The 20,000-nt window shown below is 45.0% G+C and overlaps 2 protein-coding genes across 2 annotated transcripts in view; both read left to right on the top strand.

Annotated features, from left to right (window-relative positions):
• Positions 1-4,574, top strand: part of CHLSN (cholesin) — a 180,792-nt gene extending 176,218 nt beyond the window's left edge. The window contains exon 5 of the mRNA XM_085893440.1: positions 1-4,574. This exon is cut by the window's left edge and continues 1,460 nt beyond it. The gene's annotated coding sequence lies outside the window, so the exon portion shown is untranslated.
• Positions 1-20,000, top strand: part of LOC147035087 (complement C1q tumor necrosis factor-related protein 8-like) — a 69,340-nt gene that overhangs the window by 1,375 nt on the left and 47,965 nt on the right. The gene's annotated exons all lie outside the window — the stretch shown is intronic.

Here is a 20,000-nt window from a genome sequence, read left to right on the forward strand (position 1 = left end):
GTCCTTCGCCAAGAGTCGGCAAGCTATTGCTGCCACCCTGGCCAAATTACAGATTCCTGCCCTAACCTTCGTCAAATGCTTGGCCTGGTCAACTGCTATGTGAAAGAATCGAGGCAAACTTCCCCCTGGCCAACCCTGCAAGAACGTGGGAATAACTGTGACCATTAAGAAGAAGAAGAATTCAGCTGAAGAAGGTGATGTTGGCTGACTTCCAAGCAGATGGAAGATGTCTTCAGGCAAATGATAGGGTCAATAGAGAAGGATGTTTGTGAAGTGCAACGTGTCTCTTCATTACATCTGGCAGTGAAGTGACAGGTAAAAATGCCTGGTAATAATAATAATAACTAGTAGGGCACTGAAGAGCGCAGACCTCCGACATGCTCTGCCGAATCCACGAGAACATATCGGGCCCATGACATTTTTGAGATATCGTGCTATAACATGACAAGTAAATAGACACCTTGATTTTTAAGGAATTTATTTATTTAACATTTGAAGAACATTTGATCAATTTTAAAACATACACTAGTATTTTGTAGACTTGCCATTTACAGATTTCAACGCTTTTACTCTTTCAGACAGAGAACTAACGAGTTCCGAAATTTTCTCTTGTGGGATTTCTGCCCAGGCTTCACACAAAAGGTTTAACAATTCTGCCCGTGATGTTGGTTTCCTGGACTTTCTCTGCACAGCTCGATCCAATATGGCCCAGAGGTGTTCAATGGGATTCATGTCAGGAGACTGACTTGGCCATAGAAGTCACTTGATCCCATTTCTGTCCTAACATTCTTTGATCTGTGGTCTCGGCGCCATCTTCTGCACTGTTTTGCCCTTTGGATAGTCAAATACAGTTTAATGGGCCCTCATTTTGGGAAGGGATCCCAGATATTAATTGGCATGCCTGAAATAAGAAGAATGGTTGCAGCAGGCACATTATTAATTATTCAATTGAATTCAGATTGAACAACCTCCCCAGTGATAATTGGAAAAGCTAAATTTACCTTTCTGCATGGTCAAGACTCACCATCCTTTGCTTTAGGCTTTAGGGTATGCAGGTGAGTTGGGGAATTGTTATGGGTAACAGGCAAAAGGGGCCATGAGGCCTGGCACTTGGATTAAGTGGAAGGATTTAAAGTGATGACAGTATTTGATGTTTTGAAATTTAAAAAAAATTCCATTTTTGATTGTTTACTGTCTATGGTGTTGGTGATTTAGCGTGTATGCAGGCCATGGCAGGTAGGGATACACCCTTCAGCTTGTACCGCAGGTGGAGGTAAAGATAATTGAAGTTGGGGAGGGAGCATTGCGTGTAAGGTTTGTGGGTGGGGAAGTTGGGCATGTCCACAGGTGGATGAGGCTCTTGAGGAGAGCGACGACTGTGGTCCTTAGCCATGTCTCACCCCCTGACATCCCATCGTGAAACTGGGGGTGGAGAATCTGTCGGGATGAAGGTTGGGAGGACCCCCTGGCCACCATAGATAGGCCTTGGAGAGCCATATGGGTGACACCCTCTGGTGGGGTGTACACGGAAGGAAACTTGTGGTTCTGGGGTATTGAAAGTCAAGGGAGGAGCCCAAGGAAATCATTGATTTGGGAACTTTGTTTTGCAATACAGGCACGCACAAACTGCTACATCCCCACCACCACATCATATGACCTTCCCACTACCAAATTGAGTCCACACCTGCAGGGAATTGTGATGTCATGGCCTTGCGAGGATGAAAATGATGATTGAGAAGGTGAAAATGTTCGTATCAGTCGCAGGTCAGGTCAGATATGGGAACAGGCGCCGGGGCAGCACGTCGCTGTCTCCACTTTCTGCCAGTACTCTTGGTGCCTCCATCCAGCAATCCCCCATGCAGATGCCTGGCCTCTCTGTCTCTGTCTCTGTCATCAAATTAAGTCTCTGTCTCAGATCCCTGGTCAGAGTCCAAGTCTCACATCCGTAGAGCAACACTGGAAGCACCAAGGACCAGAAGACTCGGACTTTCATCCTCCGGCACGGGTACGGGCAGCGCCACACCCCATGATCCAGTGAATCCATAACTCCCCAGGCACGACCCGGACATCTGTTGACCTCAGACTCACAGCCAGCAGAGACATGAATATCACTGCCAATGTAAGTGAATCTCTCCGTGACCTCAACATCCTCACCACAAACAGGTACAAACAAGATAGCAGCATCCAAGATGTCACCGAAAGCCTGGATCTTAGTTTTGACCCAGGGAACCCGTAATACCAGCGGTTCCAACTCCTCATTCAGCAACTTGAGGGCCCCCAAAAGGATATCTAGAGTCTCCGCAAAGATGATTGCATTATCTGCGAAATCAAAGTCAGACATCTTGACATTCCTAATCGATGAACCACAGCTTGATCTCTCCGACATCCTCCCCAGAATCCAGTCCATACAAGCACTGAAAAGTGTGGGGGCCAGTACACACCCCAGACGAACTCCAGTAACAATTGAAAACTAGAAGGAGCAATCATAGATTGCAGACCCTTGCCAGAACTTGTTTTGTGCGGTGTTTGTGTATTGGTGTGTTATGTAATTAATAAGATACATAATTGGAACTGCCACTTTATAACAGCTGGCAGTGATGACCGGGTACTAAGACGTCCTGCTTTGATTGGCCACCTGACACTGACCAATGACGTTTATTATTTGCAAAATCGAAAATTTTTCAAGTATATTGGTTCGTCGATTTTGTTCTTCTGTCTGTTTGTCTGTTCGTTTGTCTGTCTGTTTGTCGCCTACAGGTCACAATTTTAAACCAATCTTCACGAAACTTCACCACATGGTACAGTTTGTCATAAGGAAGAAGCCTGTTGTTTTTGAGGTCAAAATGTCAATATAGGTCAAAGGTCAACAACTGCAGTGAGATTTCTAAAATCCTAAATTTTCACCCGATTGACTTGAAATTTTAAGAGGATTTATATTTCAGTTCACTGAATTCAACGACACAATTATTTTTGAGGTCAACATCAACCAAGAGGTCAACATAGGCCCAAGGTCAACAACTAAGGTGGCATTTCTAAAATCCTCAATTTTCATCCGATTGTCTTGAAATTTGAAGAGGATTTATATTTCACGTCACTGAATTCAACTTGCCAATTAATTTTGAGGTCCACGTTGGCCAAAAGGTTAACATTGGCCGAATTTCTAAAATTGTCAATTTTCATCCGATTGACTTGAAATTTGAAGAGTTGAATATTTGATCATTAAATTCAACCACCAATTATTTTTGAGGTCAAATTTGTTTTATGGATTTTGCAAGTTTTGTGCTCTGCATGACTTCTTGTTATTATTCAATTGAATTTAGAATGGGATTCAAAAAAAAACAATTAAAATCAAATGGAAGACCAAATCGGCACGGTCCTGCATTGGAGTAAGGTACCCAAACAAGCAAAAAGTAAATATTGTTACGAATTTGGAAGCCTTGTGCACACAGACAGAGAGCCATCTCCGTAGCTTAGTTATTTTGATGAGTGTGTGTTTTTAAGTTAGAATCCATCCCCTATGTTGAATGTGAATTACGTGTACATGCCCTGCGAAGTTATTTTATAGATAGGATTTTTACACTTATGACAACGCCAACAACAACACTGCTCGAGGAATTGTCCGCGCTGTTTGCGCACTCACGGAGCGTTTCGTTCTGGCCTAGCGGCAAATAAGAGAATGCATCATTTTGCGGCCAATGGGCGATGAGCGGATCATAGCTGAGGCGGTCCTTTGCAAGAAGGCGGAGCTGCGACACAAGGTCCGCCCAATGAGAGCAGGCCACGCATTAGCGGACTGCGCCTGAGAAGGACGGCGAAAGAAAGGAGAACAAATAATTGTGCCCCGTCAGCTCGAGCATGTGGTCTGGTTCTCTGATCGCATCTCGACGCTGGTCTGGTTCTCTGATCGCATCTCGACGCTGGTCTGGTTCTCTTATCGCATCTCAACACTGGTCTGGTTCTCTGATTGCATCTCGACGCTGGTCTGGTTGTCTGATCGCATCTCGACACTGGTCTGGTTCTCTGATCGCATCTTGGCGCTGGTCTGGTTCTCTGATCGCATCTCAACGTGGTCTGGTTTTCTGATCGCATCTCAACGTGGTCTGGTTTTCTGATCGCATCACACTGACGCTGGTCTGGTTCTCGGATCGCATCTCTTGACGCTGGTCTGGCCTCATCTCGTTGCTGGTGCTGGTCTGCGTCTGGCTGCCCTGGTCCGTCTTTTGGCAACCGGAGCTCTGGGAAGGGGTGGATGTCCAGCCGCACGCTCGCGACCAGGTAGTCAGCCGTCCTGACTCCCAGCCAAACTATCCTCCGCGGCTGGAGAGCCAAATAAAGACCATTTGGGTCCGTTTCTTGTGTGTGTGTGTGTGTGTGTGTGTGTGTGTGTGTGTGTGTGTGTGTGTGTGTGTGTGTGTGTGTGTGTGTGTGTGTGTGTGTGCCCAGTCTATAAGTTGGAATTGTTTAAGTGCTTTTTGCTTTGTACATACTTGCATTGCTTAGTCGTGATAACTCTGCCCTTACGTGCTTCCCTCGTTCCCCCGATTACTGTTAATAAATACCCCTATTGTTAAATATTTCAGCTCGTCTTTCTCCTTTCCTTCATTGATTTAGCACGGTGCGTGTTGGGTGATTAAAAAGGCCGTTGCTGCTGTAGTTGTGCATTTGGACTGACGGGACCTCGGTAACTATCCGCACGGGTCGAGCACGGAAACGGCTCGTCCCGTTCGAGCTTTGTCGATTGTGTGAATTCCTCGGTGGCTTGCCCCGTGGGCCTCTCGGTATTTGGAAGTTTGGCAAATAATCCTGTACCAAGTGGTTGAATTATTGACGATTTATCGTCCTGTAAGGGACCCGTACCTTCGGAGTTATCCGAGGGTTACGATCTGAATTCCGGGTGTTCGGTGGAGTTGACTCTGCTGCTCCAACTAGCGGTTGTGCTCGTCACCGACACCCGGCCCACAATATGAAGTCATCAGGAGGAACCTGGATAGGATTCACATTTCAGCTGCTCCTCCTCGAACCTCAAGCCCATCCAGGCACAGCCAAGTGAACCTAATTCAACAACAACAAAAAACAAGAAAGAACCCAGATCATACAAATTAAATAATTCTGGCTGCCAGACCATGTGGCTGATCAAGTTGAAATTTAAAACGTATTCCTCATCACTGCGACCGAGATCATAATTGTGAAGTTTCACGTCAATTGCTAAAGCCGTTCCAGAGAAAACATTATGTAATATTTTTCTTCCATCCAATATGGCTGCCAAAGCATGTGACCGATCAATTATTCCTGAAAGTTGTACACCCAAGGCTTGGGGAACATTGATGTGAAGTTCCCCTCAATCTGTCCAGCCTTTTAGGGGAATAATATTTTTTATAGATTTTTGAGTAATTCCAAAATGGCTGCCAAACTATGTGACCTATGATGTCATTTTTTGTTGTTGACACTGTCGATGCTCTTATCAGAGCTAACACACAGAACGTACAACAAGGAAAGCAGGAGAAGAGGGGTGGGAGAGGGAAGGAAATAACAGTGTGGGAATGTAACATGAGATCTGTGGAAGGGAGAGGTAAGTGGAGGGGTACATCGCGTAAACAAGATGGGCACTTCAGGGACTTTCAGGTCCTTACACGACAAGAACTTTCAGAAATGAAAGTAGGAAATTTGAAGGACGTGGGTTTTGGGTGGATGAGTGGGGGTAGAAAAGATCATGGTTTTGGATGAGGGAAGATAAGAGGTGGTGGTGAAGAGCTGCTTAAAAGACCTGGAGGGAAGAGTGGGATTGAAGAGAGCATTGGACTTTGTTCCAAAGGTTGGAAAAATGAGCAATGAAAGAGTGAAGGTGGGCAGTAATTCTTGATTTTGGTAGTTTCACCAGAAGGGGGTTGCTGGCGGACCTTGAGCACCCTGAGGAAATATGTGCGGGTCAAATCGCAGACAGAGCAGGGGGGTGATACCGGAGAGGAGATGGTAGAAGACAAAAAGACCATCGACCTGCCTGCGGTGAGAGAGTGAGAGGCCCAAAGAGTCAGCCTCTCCACGGGAGATACCAAAGATCCAAATGCCTTGGTTTCCACAGCGTGAAGCCGAGAAAGGTGAGAGGCAGGAGCATCACCCGAGAGGGGAGAGCAGTACTCCATGAGGCTGCAGACGAAAGCTTTGTATGTGATCAGGAGCTCAGGTGTGCCAATTAAGGAGTTTGCATGACGGAGGATGCCGTCGTGATATGTGTGAACCATTTGCTCCTCGTGGATAGCCTGTCATACGTGTAAAGTTTTGCCTCAATATGTTGAGCCACTTCAGAGAAGAAGATTATTGAAGTTTTTTTTTTTTTAAAACATCAATATGGTTGCCGAATCACGTGACCCATGACGTCATCAATCTTTTTCTGTGGACCATTTTATTCCTCGATGACCCTAAAAAAAATTTCATACTGATCAGATGTGGCATTCTACATTTGCAATTATGACTTCATAACAAAGGCATCTGTGACATCAACAAATAATCACACTCATTCCCCATGAGGAGTACTTGCCGTGTGCCAAGTTTCAATTTTTTCCTTGTTGCGATTTCAGAGATACAGAAGTCGAAAGTTTTTCCATTTTTCCAACATGGCTGCCACACCACGAGACCAATGACGTCATAATTATCAGAAAAGCATTCCACATAAGTGGTCGCACCCATGGTGAAAACTTCTTCTCAATCTGACAAGCGGATGCGAAGAAAAACAGGAAAGTTCTTTGTGGACAGACAAACAAGCAACACCGAGAATCCTCCAGAGGGCATCCCAACTCACTGAATCGAACGCTTTACAGAGATCAACATAAGCTGCAAGCAGCCCCTGCCCAAACTCTCGTCTGCGTTCGGTGAGGACACGAAAAGCAAGGATACGGTCAATCGTTGACCTCTTTGGTGTAAAGCCTGACTGCTCTGGACGCTGGTGCTCAAGCAGATAATGGCGAACCCTATCAAGAATTATCCGAGCAAAGACCTTGCCCGGCACTGAGAGCAGTGTCACCCCTCGGTAGTTGCTGCAGTCTTCATTCATGTCTGTCTTTATGTGTGTTCTGGGGGAGGGGGGGGAGAAAGCCCATTAAATTGTTGGATTTAAATTGGGTATTCAGTCTAAATTGACAGCTGGAGTAGATGCCTTCCACTGTGAGACATGGGACAATAGATTGTTTTTTTTTATGGTGTCATGACTCGTAGTGTATGTCATTGTGTAATTTGGTCAACTTTTCATACAGAATCTGGAAACTTGCAATTTTTCACTTCCTATGTTTGCAGTGAACACAAAAAAAAACAGCTTTTTCAAATTTTTTTTATTCATAAGCAGTCACCAAAATCCAAAATTTAAGAAATCGCCATATTTTACCCATTATAGCACATTGAAAGATAAAAAAAATATCTGTTCAGCTAAATTTAACCCAGTTAGGCATTATTTACGAACCCCCTAAAAGATGACAGCCAAATATGCACAAAAAGGACGTTCTGTAGTACTGAGAACATACAATTTGAATGGATGTGCAAATACAAAACACAAAGATGCTTAGGCATATATAATTATTTAGTCATCAAGTCCTCATTTTCCTCGTCATTGCTTGAATTCTCATCAATTGTGACATTGTTGCATGTGTCCTCAGCTCCTTCACACCTGCAGAGCTCTGTACAGGCTAGATTATGTGCCTTACAAGAGCACCGTCCACTGCACTTACTGGTGACACAGGAACACTTCACAAGTTCAACCACGGCCTCCGGTGCTGCTGGAATTTTTGAGACAACTGGGACATAGTGGCCGTCCTCCAGTTGTCGCCATCCCCGAGTAACAGGATCCAGTAGAATTGGTGCAGCTACTAAGTCTTGCAACCATATGTTGGATTGTAGGTGTGTGCGCAATATATGCTCAGTGATACATCCTTGAGTCGGAAGTAGCTTCTCCACACCTTGGTTACCCTTCAGCTGCTTGAACATGTGCCACCTCAGTGCCTTGGCTGATGCAAACCCAGAGTTGAACAGCTGACACACAAACTTTTCACATCCAGGCAACACCCCTGGTGATGGGTACACTCCAACACCAAGTCCAGCAAGAGCACAGATAATATCTTCGCCTGCCTTCATGAAGACTTTGAAGCATGATGACTTCCCCTTTCCTTTGATGTGACCAGTGGTATGAGTGGATCCTATGAGTGGTATAACACTACCAGTGAGTGCATGCAATTCTGGCAATGCTGTTGCTCTTTCTGCACCTTGAGCAACATAGATGGGCTTGAGTTTGATTTTTCGTCGTCCATCTCCAGTGCCCATGATGATAACACTGTCCGGCTTCAGATCAGGTACTCTTTGCAGAGCAAGCACTAGCACATCAGTATCACAAGAATATATGTGCACAGTATTGCCCAGATGACTCACTGCCACTGCATACAAGATCAACAGTGTATCAGGTTCCTCTTGTGTACTCGGAATGCTCACCATGTTTGGCTGGGAAGAAAGGACGCCTTTCTGGGTGTGTGTGGTGATCGGCACTTTGCACAATCGGACAGCATTTTTGTGCAAGATACAACACAAGATTGGCTTTTGTTTCCTTGGTGCTCAGAAATGACTTGAAGTCTTTAATGCATGTAGTATCATCGACTTTATACCCCTTGTCCTGTGTTCTCCCTGCTGTACGAAGCTGTCTGGTTCTGTCCTTGAGCGAATTAATGATGCTGTAGTTGTCAAATACTAGGTATGCATCCATGTAACCAACCGATTTACCATCAACACTTCGAATAAAGCAGTCCAACAGATCTTTACAGCTTTTAATTTGGCTTTTGTAGACAACCATCTCCTGTACGAGAGCCATGCCATCTATTATGATGCTGGTCGGGCCGTGTTGGGTGGTTGACTCCTCTCCAATGGATGTTTGAGACGTGACAGACTCTGCAACCATGCTCTCGAGTTCGTGAATGAGGATAGATTTGTTGGTACTGGGTAGTAGGGAACCATCTGGCTTCATTAGTGTGGCATTATGTCCTGTGACAGTGCATCATTGTCAGATATGACATTAGTATAGTTCACTTTCCACTCTGGGTTGTTGGAGTGTTGCACTATATCATGTATCAGAGTTCCAATATTTCCTGACCGGCATTTGTGCAAAACATCTTGAACTTTGCCTTGGCAGAAAAAGCACTTACTTTTATCGTAGTTCATGGATTTTGTACGAGTGTGCCTTCCTGATAGTGACAGTTCTTCGGGTTCTCCATGGTGCGACGAGGTTGCTGGTCTCCCTATGGTTCGTTGAAGAAGACTGACATCGGATGCTGCACAGGCTCGTTTATATCGCTTTTCATCACGCTTTATATGTTCTTTATTGGTGCTTGCGGCGTAGCATGTTCTATGCCGCACAACATGCTTGTCACTTCGATCACCTGCTGCCAAGTCCCCAATTTTTTTTTTCACTGAGTGTAATGAACTCACTGTTCCCAAAACTCGCTCTCAAACGAACCGCTGTCAAGAATTTGTGGTACGTTGAATGTTCCTCAGATTGTGGTGGTTCTTTCAATCGCTCTTGTTTGGAGCTCTGACACTTTATGCATAGTTTATAGTTTATTTCTGTGCGTGCCCTTTTTTCCGGGGGTTCTTCGCTCTGTGCCATGACTTATCTGCAAATAGAGAAAAAGCACATAATTGATAATTTTTATGAAAGGACACTACACGTATATTGTCTAAATATGCAGGATCAGGCAAAGATATCAGAGTGGTGTTAGAGATGATGATTATGATGTCTATTATAGATGTTCTACTGCATACACTGTGTCTGAAAATACGAAACGAAATTTGTCATCAAAATTTTTATCGATTTTCCTCACTCTCTGGCCGCCATCTTGGATTTTTGTCATTAGCAATGTGTGGAAAAATTGGAAACAGCTGATTTGTAGTCCTATGTGATCTTAGGAAGTGAAAAAACACAAGTTTCCAGATTCTATATGAAAAGTTGACCATTGTATGAATTGCTACATAACAACATACACTATCGGTGGTGTAATGGGTGGAGCATCTGCTCTGAGTCTGGTTGGTTGGTGTTTCAAACCCTGGCCGAGTCATCCCAAAAAGTTTAAAATGGTACTTGCTGTTTCCTTGCTTGATGCCCAGCATAAAAAAAGGATAGAGCATGGACATGTTCTGTCGGTTGGCATCCATGGGGAGGAGGCAATTGCTCAGTAAATTAAAAAATTGTCCTCAGTAAATGTCCCCCTGAGTGTGGTGAGAAAGGTGACGGCATTGTTTTGACGTTGCTGGTACCCAGAGTGCCCCGGGGAGTGACTTCCCACAAGCTCAGTGGTTATGTTGTGTCTCGTCTAACAGTCCTGTGTTGTGTCTGGTGTATTAATCTGCATGTCCATGTGTGTGTGAGATGTGCGTTTGTGATAGCTCCATTAAGAGCCTAAGATCTTGTAAAAATTTTGAAATCGATAATTGGTAAAGTTAAATTGTTTGTTCAAGTAGGCCTGTCTGTGTTTTTCCTTTTGATTTTGCCATCTTTTGTCGACGTTCTAAGGACATCTTCTCGAACAAAGGGGGGTGGAATAAATTGAACGAGGAAGATCCTTTTATGTAGGCCAAAAGTCATTTGTACATTTTAATAAACGAATGTGCATTTTGGGAGGTGAGAAGTTTTGGCATCAAGAAGTCTAGGAAAGGTAGCTGCTGCTCCTTCGATATCCCTCTCTAATTTAATGGATAAGATAAATAAATGTGTGACAGTAAGTGTGGAGGTCAGAATCTTGGATTCTAAGTGGAGGACCTGAGCAAAAGCCAAAGGTTATATTTGGGCTTTGTTTGGAGCTGGGGGGGTTGAGTTCCCTAGATCGATAGATATATTGATTCAATTATGAATAGTGTGGACAGTGTTCGACAAGGTTACAATTACTCTTATTTTCAACAAACAGAGCCTGCCTGTCGCTTCGGTGATGGATCAATTTGTCGTCGTGTATGCCAAAAAATTTTGACGAGAAGTAGAAGGACTCTGTCAAAAAGACAAAGATGACATGGTCAACATCAGTTAAACATCAAACGGAGCCACCTCTCCAGATTTCAGGCTTTTTTGCCTCTCAGGCTTGTTTGCCTCTTTTGATGGTGCCTTTTTATCCCCAAAAATGTTAAACAAGCAAAAGAGCAATCAGATTCCAAACCCTCACCAGGACTTCTTTTGAGTGGTGTATTTTTAAAGGTTTTAGGGTAAATCCAATATGGCTGCAAAACTATGTGACCTATGACGTCATATTGTTGCGGGCCGGGCGTTGGCAACGAGCCACGACCGCTACATGGAGCCGTAGCGTCGACTCCGCCGATCACCAGGAATTTATATCGTACTTCTTCGGAAAACTCCGAAGAATACGGGTCCCTTATCGGACCGTGAAGCGTCAATATTTCTACTACGTGGTACAGGGTTATTTGCCAATTTCCAAAATACCTAGATATCCACGTGGCGATTTACCGAGTCTCCACACCCTCGACGGCACCCGTACGGAATGAGCCGCTAGCATACTCGAACCGAGTGTGACCCGAGCGGATGGTCACCGAGATCCGTCGGTCCAAATATCCCCTTACGGCGGCACAACGGCCTTGCTAATTTTCCAACATGCAGCACGCTAAGCCAATGGAGGAAAGGACATGAACGAGCTAATACATTTCACAAATGGGGATATTTATTAAACAATAGGGAAATGAGGGGAGCACATAAGGGCAGACTTATCCGAATATTTATAAGCATGTATGTACAGCAAGGCACTTAACAATTCATTACTCAGCAGACTGACGCCACACACACACACACACACACACACACACACACACACACACACACACACACACACACACACACACACACACACACACACACACACACACGAATAGGACCTAAAGTGGTCTTTATTAAGGCCTCAAGCTCGGATGGAGAGGCGAACTGAAGACCAGAACCTGCCTCGGACCTTTCACCCTCGTGTGGTCTTCGAGCCGAGTCGAACCGGGCACCAGTGAGGGCGAGCTGAATCCAGACAGCGGCGAGCTGCGATCAGCCTCCCGAGCTCCGGCGGATCCTCTCGCACTCCAGAACATGCGCTGGTGAAGACGAGGCTCCGATCCTTCGCAACCCTCCCGAGTCGACTCAGTGAAACAACCACCAACTCCAACCACCACCTGCCAACGAAGAACAAAAAACCAACTTCTGTCTCTCCGTTCCCTTTTTATCCCTCTCGGGCACGGCTCGCTTTCCAGCGTGGCTCGTTCGCCGTCGGTGGGGGCTGTCGCATTCCATTTATTGGAGTGCCCAAGCGAGCCGATGGGTGGGGCCTGAACTTTCCCCTACTCTGCGTGCCGCCAGGCGAATCGGTGGGTGGGGCTTGTCGCATTCCATGAGTTGGAGTGCCCAAGCGAGTGCGCGGAGAATGCCGGGAGCAGAGGGTTTTTGTTGGTGTTTGTAACAAAACAAAACCCGACTATTAAAATAACTTCACAGCACATGAACATTTATTCACCCATTAGATTAGGGAAAGGAAGCTATCGATCCACATTCACTTGTCGAAATAACTGAGCTATAGGATCTGAATGTTGTGTGCACAAGGCTTCCACATTCGCAACACTACCCCCTCCCCTTTATACAGACTCGTCCCGAGTCGTCAAATTTGTGTGTGACCAGCACGTGTAAGTTTTCCCCAAGTACATGTTACCTTCAAATCCCTGAGTGCGACATTTTTTCATACATGTCTCAAAAATAAATAACCTACTGCGCTGCGTAACTAACTAATAGACTCACACAGACAACTTAAATACAATGCTGGCACTCAGACAAACACACAGGTGGGTTAAACTTATTTACAATTTTTACCTTAACTAATATTTACACTAACTATGGTCCAGAACCTGTCATCTGTGGGAAAAAGGCATGGCAATGTTAACAGTTTTGTGTGGGTGAGTGCTCAGCAGCTGAAGGTCAGTCGTCCTCAGGGTCTGCTCAAAAAGTTCCCCTTGAGTGTTTCTTTCAGTGAACCTTTTGCTCTCTTCCTTTCATACCCCCAGTTGCTGGAGACAACTCACCCTAACACGGCATGCCATGTGCCATCCCACAGGCCATTTGAAGATTTAGCCAGGCTGCTCCCTGCAGTCTCTGGCTCATGGAAATGAATGGATGGAAGCAAAACACATTAATGATGGATGCAAACGATGATTTTCCGATGATGGATGATGGATGCAAAATGATGGATGCACGAGGCTGCTCAATGCAGTCCTCGTGATGTGGCTGCCGGCAGGGCAGTCCTTTCAAAACACTGGACGATCCTGGCTCACATGGTTGAGTTGGTGACACCGGGGCAAACACAAAAAGGGCGAGCAGGCATGGGGTCATGTCAGAGGCAGGCGAATAAGGCATGGCAAGGCAAGGCCATGCGGAACAGGCGAAACAGCACAACAGGCCGGCAGGTGAAGCTGGCCGGCCTCTGGTCTCGTTCAGTGTGGGTCTGGAGGGAGTGTGGTAGTGCTGGCCGCTCCGAAAGCGGGCTCGGACCGAACCTATGGTCTCCACCAAACCTATCGCTTTTGCCTGTCTCTGTCCATACCCACTCCCTTAATTTGCAACACAACAAAACAACCAAATATAGCCCTTTTTTATCATTCCGTCTCCCTAACCCACTTTCTGTCTTTGTCTGGCTAACCTATCCTGTCAACCTAGCCTACTCCCATCCCCTAAGATCCCTATCTGGAGGGGAATAGGGAGAGACTAGCGTCCTGTCTCGCCCAATGAAGCCTCAGAATGGCCTCCCACAGATTTCAGCGGCCTACAGAGACCGAAGGGATACATTTCCTAACTATCCTACTTTTCATTCACTTTAAAATACCCCGGGGCTTTCCAAAACACCTGTCATTTAAACTATAGGTTCTAACAACCATGATTCCCGTCGCCTGTGTTGGTGTCCATTATAAATTTTGGCCGAGCCCTCCAATTTTCACTCGTGCCCTTGCACAATTTTGTGGCTGGGCAGCGTGGCTCACTTGGCAGGGATTCCCCCTCTGCCGAACACTAACTACGGCACCCCCGGGCCCTGAGGCTGTCTCCGAGCCTTCCTGCTCCCTATGAACGGTTCCTGCTCACACAATGGTTGAAATTTCCTCTCAATCCAACACTCGGTTGCAGAGAAAAATACAAAAGATCTGTGTGGACAAACAAACAAACAGACCCAAATGCAATGCCCCTGACAAATCTTTCAGCGAGGGTAAAAAAATTTAAACAGCTTGGGACGTGCATCTTGACCCCATGGCCAAAGTACACAGTCCAACAAGACTGTCCCATTGGCATACATATACCTCTCAACCCAAAGGCTGAGGCACATGGTCAAACAAACACGCATCCTAACACCAAAGAACCACAATGCATGGTCATACAATTGGACCCTCCATAGAAATGACTCCCCATGACTTCAAAAGCATGCCATCTCAAACATTCATCAGGATGGCATACTGATAAATATCGAACCAATGATGACCACATTCGTTGTTTAAACATCAGACACTTTTCCTGACTGTTATATGGCACACATCTTGTTCGGGTCTGCGCATGGGTTTACCACATCATCTTGCCATCGGTCTGTGCTGACCACCACGGCCGCGGGTGTCTCCCGCAGACAGCGTACTTCTTCTCGCCTCTCCGCCCGGCGAGGCTGTTGCCAGGTGGAGGCGTGCTGTGCAGTTTGGGCCGTATGGCTTATGGACAGGCAGCGCATTGACCGGCGCTGACCGCCGGTCACCGGGGCACGGGCCGAGGGGTTCGGTGCAGAGCGATTCGTGTCACAGTGTTCGGAGCGAGACGATTCCACCACATGGAATCATTTTACCGGCTGTAAAGTGGAGCCGCTTCTGGCCATCGCTGCTGAGCCGTGTGCTGGCTGGGGACCAACCAGGGCACCCGATTTTGGTGATGACCCATCGCTTCAGGTCGTCGCCCCCACCCCGCACCACAGGGTCGATAAAAGGATAAGTTGCGGGGCCGTTCGAGCGTTCCCCGTCTGCTAGTGGTTTTCCGTTCCTGCTCATCGCTCCTGGTTCCTTTCGGCTCGTCCTGCTCTCTGTCTTGTCTGGGATCGACAATCTGCCCATTCGCCTGCTGACTCCGCCCTTCTTCACCAGCTCGCTGCTGACTACGCCCTTCTTCACCGACTTGCCACTGACTCCACCCATCCACACACCCACCTGATTCTGTCTGCCATGATGCCCACTCGCTTTGGACTCTGCCTTTCTCCACCCACTGGCTTCTGACTCTGCCCAAAGTCCTTCCTTAAAGCCTGATGGTCACACCCCATTCTCGAGATCGACGCTTTGCTGCACGAAGTGGGAGACGACGCACGACCTGTCAGGGAGGTATCGCCCAGCGGAGCATCCCCCAAAAATGTACTGGTGGCACGGTTGGTCAATCATGCTGACGCACCTCACATTTCTTCCTTTCTCTGCTTACACACAACAATAAAAATTATTCACTGTGCCACATATCTTTCCTCGCCTGCTTGTTAATAAGTTATTAGTAGAAATGTTCCCACCTCGTTATTGTATTTTCTTTCATTGATCGAGCATGGTCCGTATCCTAACCTAGCCGGGACATTATTCCCAACAATCCGTTCCTTTTAGCCGGTACTTCCTTGGCAGTGTCGCAAGGCTGCATTTGATCTGTTAAAGTGATGTGATTCGGATAAGGCGTACCGAGGGCGTGTCCCCCGGTAATTAGATCACATGATTATTTTTTAGGTAACCAGATAAACGAGAGGGAGGACCCTAAGTCACGTGGTTGAATTATTATCATTCACGGTCGGTCAGCGACCTGCCACGTCACGGAATTATCCGTGTGCGATTGCCTGCAATTCCGGGGAGTCTGGTGGGAACCTGAGATAGCTTCCCCCCCTGGTAGTCTTCTCACCCGACCCCTGGCCCACAAATATATATATATATATATATATATATATATATATATATATATATATATATATATATATATATATATATACATATATATATATATATATATATATATATACATATATATATATATATATATATATACATATATATATATATATATATATACATATATATATATATACATATATATATATATATATATATATATATATATATATATATATATATATATATATATATATATATATATATATATATATATATATATATATATATATATATATATATACATACATATATATATATATATATATATATATATATATATATATATATATATACATATATATATATATATATACATATATATATATATATATACATATATATATATATATATACATATATATATATATATATATATATATATATATATATATATATATATATATATATATATATATATATATATATATATATACATATATATATATATATATATACATATATATATATATATATATATATACATATATATATATATATATATATATACATATATATATATATATATATATATATATATATATATATATATATATATATATATATATATATATATATGCATACACACATATATTTATGTTAATCTCCCATGCCCAATTGTGGTGGATGTGCGGTTAACAGCGACCAGGCCCGGATGGTCGAGAGGTTTTCCTAAGAAGGTGGACAAGTTTATCCTCAGATATTATAACGTGCGCAGGGGGGGGGGGGGACAGGGCGTTGCACTTGTGGAGCGACGGAGGCACATGGAAGCACAGCACAAGGGGTTTAAACTCGAACATCACGACAAATACATGCACACAGCAACTTAAAATAAATGCGGCGATTTAATGTGAATATAAATATTTACAAGGGTAATTCAAAATGTAATAATAATAAGTTGAAGTAAATTAATGTCTAAAGTTCAGCTGCCCTGTTTGGCTACCCTGTTTGGCTGCCCTGTTTGCCATGTTTGAAAGGGTTTGCTACCCTGTTTGGAAGGAAATTAATGTCAACACATGGACCCTAATGGAGACAAGGGGGAAACAAAAGAAAAGCAAATCCTCCCTTTATTCTGGCACTTTGCTTGGTCGAAAGATGGTCTTTATGGAACTTTGGAATCGAGGCAATTTGTCCTGCATGTGTAAACGCACTGAAAATGGTGCCAAGCCTCTCTCTCTTTCTCTTTCTCTTCTTCTTTCTCTTTCTCTTTCTCTTTCTCTTTCTCTTTCTCTCTCTCTCTCTCCAGGAAAAATGTACATCAGGCAATTCGTGAGTGGTATTCAATACCAGGGCTCAGAGTTCCCCATGCAGCTTCCTCATCGATCGTACTTGACGATTCACGGCACTCTACAGAATGGCACCATCCCCTTTGGTGACAAACGAGGCTTCGAGGACTGTCTCTCATGGCCCAACCAAGAGCCAATGGCCAGCGTCTTGCTCCACCACATGAGCCGATTTGCCTCAGCACGAACATGAGAATCGCACCGTCTTCTTCATGCGTCGAAGGAAAGCTATTTTGTGCTGAGAGGAGAGCAAAGCAAGATCCTCCGTCCCAACCATATTCCTCTCTCGACCACGTCCACCCCTCACACCGAACTCGTGCATTCACTCCCGATATCTATTCAACGTCGCACTGAATAACTGTCCACCTCCGGGGCATGGCTTGCTCGCTCAAAACCTGGGAAGGTGGGGCTTCTGCTTGCTCAGCATGCCTGGCTCGCTTGTTCATATGGTGGTGGTTGTTATAAAAACACAACTCCTTTATGGCTGGCTTGTAAATGCAAAAACATCAGGAAAAGGTCACAGGAGGGAATTGCATATTTGGGGGAACTTATCCTTAATCTCTGTCTAATTAACACTGCACCACCTCCCATGTGGTGACAAGTAACACTTTAGTACACAGTTTCCCAACTTAAATTACATCAAGATGTCTCCACGTCCACGGACCAAACAACTCTATTCAATCCTAACTTCCCATGAAAATCCTCCATCTACCCCCACAACAGTAACAATATTTAAGTGCCTTTGGACGGGATGTGGTAGTAGGTGCCAGGCACACTGGTTTGAGCATGTCAAGAACTGCAATGCTGCTGCGTTTTTCACGCTCAACAGTTTCCCATGTGTATCAAGAATGGTCCACCACCCAAAGGACATCCAGCCAATGGCAGGCCAGTGGTCAAAAATGGCTCATTGATGAAAGAGGTCAAACGAGGCTGACACAAATTGTGCAGAGCAACAGATGGGCTACAGTTAGACAGCTGACTGTCCAGTACAACATTGGTTCTGAAAGACCCATAAAAGAATGAACAACTCATCGTACCTTGACATGAATGGGGTATGACAGCGGACAACCGCACAGAGTTCCACTTCTTTCAGCGAAATACAAGAACCTGCGGTTGCAGTGGGCTAAGGAAGGAAAACACTGAACACTGGAAGATTGTGAAAACATTGCTTGGTCGAATGAATCCCAGTTCCTGCTGTTTCACGCTGATGGGAGGACTAGGGTATAGAGAAAACCACATGAGTACATGCATCCATCATGACATGTGTCAACATTGCAGGCTGGTGGTGTTGGTGTGATGGTGTGTTTTCATCGCACACATTTGGCCCCATGATAAAAGTGGAGCAACGTTTGAATGACCTAGGATATCTGAACTTCATTGCCAATCAGGTGCATCCCTTCGTGGCAGCAGTGTATCCATCTGTAAATGGATTTCTTCAACAGTATAATGATCCATGCCACAAGGCAAGGATTGTCCAGGAATGGTTCCACGAACATGACAGTGAATTCTGCTGACTGCAGTGGCCTGCCCAATCACCAGATGTCAATCCAATTGAGCATCTGTGGGATGAGATGGAATAAGCCATTCGGAGTAGAGTTCCACTACCAGCCAACTTGACACAACTGTGGGAAGCATTGGAGTCACCATGGGCCAACATCCCTGTATAACGCTTTCAATACCTTGTAGAGTCCATGCCCCGAAAAATTGAGGCTGTTCTGAGGGCAAAAGGGGGTGCAACTCAATATTAGGAAGGTGTTCCTCATGTTTTGGGCACTGAGTGCACACACACACACACACACACACACACACACACACACACACACACACACACACACACACACACACACACACACACACACACACACACACACACACACACACACACACACACACACACACACACACACACATATACATACACACATACATACATACATACATACATACATACATACATGCATACATACATACATACATACATACATACATACATACATAAATATATATTTATATATGCATGTGTATGTGTGCATGTATATATTGTTGTGATTGTGGGGGTAGATGGAGGAATTGCAGAGGAAAAATAGGATCATATTGAGTTGCTTGGTCTGTGGGCGTGTAGGAAATATCTTGATGTAAATTAAGTTGGGAAACTGTGAGCTTAAGTGTTACTTGTCACCATACATGAGGGGGAGGGGGTGGTGCTGTGTTAATTAGATAGAAATTAAGGCCAATTGCACACAACATACAGTTTCCTTTAGTCAGCTATGTCAATAAGTGCTTGTTCCCTCGATAGTTCACCTTCCATTGTTCAAATGTTCAGAAATCGATTGGATGCGCTGCGGATCGATTTAATAGTTAGGGAACGAACAAAGGAGATATCCCTCCCCCTCTTCTGCGAAGAGGAAGAAGAATCCTGCCGTCCTGTGAGGCATGACTCAACAACTCCCTCCCACCCGTGGTTGAGCGGGGGGGGGGGGATGGAGCATGAGGGCATGAGTCACGCCGGGATCGGGGGAAGGGCGGAGAAGGATAAGGACGAGATCCTTTCTTTGTTCTTGGTCAGTAAGCTTTTTGCTTCGGAGAGAGTAGCCGTTTAGCAGACCGTCGGGTCCTGCTTGGCTTGCGTTAGGGTTGAGGCCTTCGGAAGCTTTTTGCTTTGACGGTTCCGTGAGCTTTGGATTCTGCTTGGCTCGGGAGAGCGTTTTTGCTTCAAGCTGCCCTGTTTGGAAG

This window comes from Eptatretus burgeri, chromosome 1, assembly GCF_056783735.1.
Source record: "Eptatretus burgeri isolate ZD-2024b chromosome 1, Ebu_testis_v1, whole genome shotgun sequence".
NCBI lineage: Eukaryota > Metazoa > Chordata > Myxini > Myxiniformes > Myxinidae > Eptatretus > Eptatretus burgeri.